This window comes from Tamandua tetradactyla, chromosome 19 (genome assembly GCF_023851605.1).
Source record: "Tamandua tetradactyla isolate mTamTet1 chromosome 19, mTamTet1.pri, whole genome shotgun sequence".
Taxonomy (NCBI): domain Eukaryota; kingdom Metazoa; phylum Chordata; class Mammalia; order Pilosa; family Myrmecophagidae; genus Tamandua; species Tamandua tetradactyla.
Window position 1 is genome coordinate 18,954,162 of NC_135345.1, and position 4,130 is coordinate 18,958,291.

At 42.4% G+C, this 4,130-nt stretch overlaps 1 pseudogene; it reads right to left on the bottom strand.

Moving 5' to 3' along the window:
• Nucleotides 1-417: 417 nt before the first annotated feature.
• LOC143663077 (ubiquitin carboxyl-terminal hydrolase 28 pseudogene) lies at nucleotides 418-3,626 on the bottom strand (annotated as a pseudogene).
• Between the last annotated feature and the right edge of the window lie 504 nt (nucleotides 3,627-4,130).

The window sequence follows — 4,130 nt, forward strand, 5'->3', positions numbered from 1 at the left end:
ATAAAAACACCTTCAATTTGATTATTTTAAAATGCACTATATTCCCTGACTTCATATGGATATCAACAATACAAATATACTGTCAAATTTTAAGAGGTTCTAAAAAGCATAAGGCAAAAAATATATATACTAGAAGCTTACCATCTAGAAGTACATTTTGGAATATGTTCTTATAATATTTTAATTTCTACTATGAAGAGTTTTTTTTGTATTGTACACAACACTTTGCAACCAGTTTAATTACACTTAATAGGTCATAAAAATGTCCAGTTTTTAAATTTCTTCCCCATCTAATTTTTTTTTTTTTTTTAACCTAAAAAGTGCGATTTTACTTTTAACCCTTCTTTACACACACAGAATGGTTGGGGTCTGGATCCAAATCTTACTTGTCCACCTAATTCCTTTCCCAAGGTGTATACTGTGACAGCAGGATTCAGTGCATCCGGTAGGCAACCAGACCAGGATGGGCCTTGAACACATGGGGGCTTATTTCACCGTCACAGCTGAAACCCCTTGAATTGACTCCATGACCGCTGCAAATCGGCTACAAAGGTCATACGGAGAATTGGGTCGAATAGTTGGAGGCTCCTTCAAGACAATGATTTCTGCAGAGGGATCTAGAAGCCTGGGCAGAAACTCCTCTAAGCACAGCTGTAGATTTTCTGCAATGTCCTGGCCAAGGTAAGAACACCAATGATTTCTCATAACCTCAATAGCATCTAGGTCATCCTTGGAGATGTCATTATTAATGATGAGATGAATGCAGGGAATGATCAACTCATTCATAACATTAATACCCTCTGTTACAGAGTGGTCATCATTTGTTTCAAAGAGAGAAGCTGCTTTGGCATTCAGTTCCAGAAGGCATTTTCGTCGGTATAAAGCAATCACAGATTCCTTCACTCCTCGTCGGGGGCCCTTCAGGAGCAGAGCTGCATTGCTCTGATAAGCATATACCAGATAGGAAAGCGCTTCTTGGTACTTTCCTTTTTGGTATAGTTCCTGGCCAGTTAGGAGATACACAGACACCTTTCGAAACAAACTATAATCTTCATGCCACTTATACTCTTCCATATTCATATCATCTGGACCAATTTCCTTCAGTTTAGCTTGAGCCACATTCATAATACTGATTGATCTTTCATCATAGCTCAGATTTTTATCTGCAAACTGTTCCAGAAGGGTCCATTCTATTACCCTTTTTGGTGCTTCATTTTGGAAAAAGTAGACAAGGACATGTTGAAGTCGAGGATCACTGTGTGAGGTGGGGATCTCTTTGGCAAGCTGATAGAACCTGGAGTATTCTTCATGGAATGCCTCACTCAATGCTGCCTCTACCCCACTCTTCTCATAAGCACGTGCTGTGTTTGCAATAGCCTGGGCAGTCTGTTCCTTGACAATCACAGCATGCTCTGATGACAGACAGCGAACCCCATGAGAAGAAGCTACTGGAGGCTCTTGTGATGTAGAGAAATCCTGTGACGATGAACTGGTGGAGGATTCCATTTGAGGGATTTTGCAAGACTGCTCTTCCTCCCACTCCTCTACTTCCTGCTCAAACCTCCAGTTATCTTCTTGAATGTAATGCTTCAGTTCAACAGACAGGGCATCCATTTCTCCTAACATTTGATCTGATTCATTTGGAGCTGCCTCTGCATTGAAGTGGGGTAGCTTGTCATTAATGTATATCAGACAGTAAGCACTAACATTTCTCAGGCCCCCATAGGAATCTCTTTCAAGTTCTTCCCAGGAGGATTCGGTAACAAAGATATCATTGTACTTGAGCCAAATTTGTCGGGGTTGATTATAGATATAGGCCCAGTAGTGTCCAGCATTTGCTTGTCCTTCATGAACAAGAACTGCATGCAAGCGATAAGGCACCTGACGAAGGAGAGGATCACAGTACATCTGCTCAATAATCTGGGTAGTGCTTGTAATACAATTCTTTAAATCTTGTATATCTTGTTCAATCTCACTCCTCCACCTCTGAAGACAGGTCTTAACAAAATTTATCTCCTCATCTGTGACTGTTCGAGGAGCTGGGTGTGTAGGCATTTCCATGGAAGATCGGGAGGATAGAAGTGGCTTATTCATGATCTTAGACTTCTGCTGAGAATCTTCAGAAGAAAAGGTACTTTCACCATCCTGAGGAGAACTTTCTGTACTTGCACTTTCCTCAGATATCAGCTGAGAATCCAGGCAATGCACCGAAGAAAGCGGTAATGTCACTGGTGTGTCACTCTGAGATGAGGAGCTTTCTGAGGAAGGCTTTGTACTAGCAAATTCAATGACATACTTCAACATGTCTGGGAGTGGGAACCGAGCTGGGCCCGAGCCGTACTTCACGTACCTTTCAAGTTTTTGCTGCAAAAATCTTATTTCCTCCTTCAACTTTCGAATATATTCTCTCTTTCTTCGAATAAGCTCTTTGCTCCTGTACATGTATCTGTCCATATAAATAATTTGAGGAAATTCCAACTTATTGTGAATTTTCTCTGGTTGCCCAAGGGACTGATTGAACTCAAATCTTGAGAGTTCAAAGGTCAACACTGGAGGTAGCTTTGTAAACCAACGTTCTTGTCCATACTTTACTGACTGGTCAGAAGGAAGCAGCTCAACGTCACCCTCCACCATGGCCCCTTCCAAACATTCATCTAAGTCGCGGTAACCGTTTACCTGAAGGGGATACTGGCCAAAGGTCTCGTTGTTACAGAAGGGCTTTCCTTCACGAACCCCTTCAGTCAGGAAAGTACCATAGAATAGCTGCACCATTGGATTTTCAGATTTGTTCCTGAGATTGTTAACATTAACAGCTAGCTGGAACGCATCCTCTAGCCAATCCAGGAGCTTGTGTGTGAATTCACTTACATCTTGCTGCTGCTCTTCGGATGATCGGAAAGCTCCCTTTAAGAGATCTAGGGCTGCTGATGGGTCTACAAATTTGCAGTTTGATCCCATCATCAGGGCAAACAGATACTGAAGCTCTTGCATAAACACAATATTTCTCTTTTCCGTGTGACTTCGACAAGTTTCAAGTACATTTTGCGGCAGACTATAGCTGAGAACGAGTCTTCGAAATTCAGGCAATTGAAAGAGAGACTGGATAACAGCACTAAACCAACATGTATTGCCAACATTTTTCAGCCCAACTGGCCAACCATCAACTCTCCTCCAGTCATTTGGATTGGGATTTTCTCCCCAGATTTCACAGCGTTTTCTCTTTGAGCGTTTAGTTTCTGCAGAGGTTGCTTCATGCATCCTGTTGAGATCTCGTCCATCAGCTTGTATTTTGGGGGACTCCAGGAGACTGAGAGCAATGGCAGCCTGAAGATCATCTTTGTTATCATGAGTAAGATCTATTACTTTTGCTAATACTTCTTTGTTGGCAGCACTCCCCTCTACTTCAGATGGTTCTGTAGCAACAGTATCTTGATTGGGCTCCTTAACTCTTTCATCAGTGAGAAGGCTGACTGCCTGGGTGATGTCACCATTACTGGCCTTCAGAGCTTCATGAAGAAAAGAAGGATCCTGAATGCCTGTGATTTCTCTCAGTTGATTTAACAGCATTTGGCAGCTCAAAACTTATGGGATGCATCCAAGGCAGTGCTCAGAGAGAAATTTACAGCTCTTGGTGCTTGTATTATAAAGGAGGAATGATCTCAAATCAGAGATCTAAACTCACAACTAGAAGATCGAGCCGTGGCCGTCGGCAGCACCGGCCGTGTCGTCTTGTTGCAGCTCCGCGGTCATGGCCGAGGCGCCCCTCCGAGGGTCACCGGCGTCCCGCCGCCGCCCCCCATCTAATTTTTAAAACGAGTTCATGGTATTCCATTACATGGAATTATTCTATATTGTTAAAATTTATTAACTGTGGTGGTTTGAAGCTGCATGCACCTCAGAAAACTTGTCCTTAAATTTATTTCATTTCCTGTGGCTGTGACCCCATTTTAGTAGGACTTTTTGATGGGGATACTTCAGTTAAGTTGTCCCCCAGTCTAATCAGAATGAGTCTTAATCTTATTACTGGAATCTTTTATAAGCAGAATGAAATTCAGACACAGAGAGAGAATGCCACAGAGGACAGAAGGTGGACACAAATGGAATCTGGAAAAGAAGAGAGAGACCTGGAG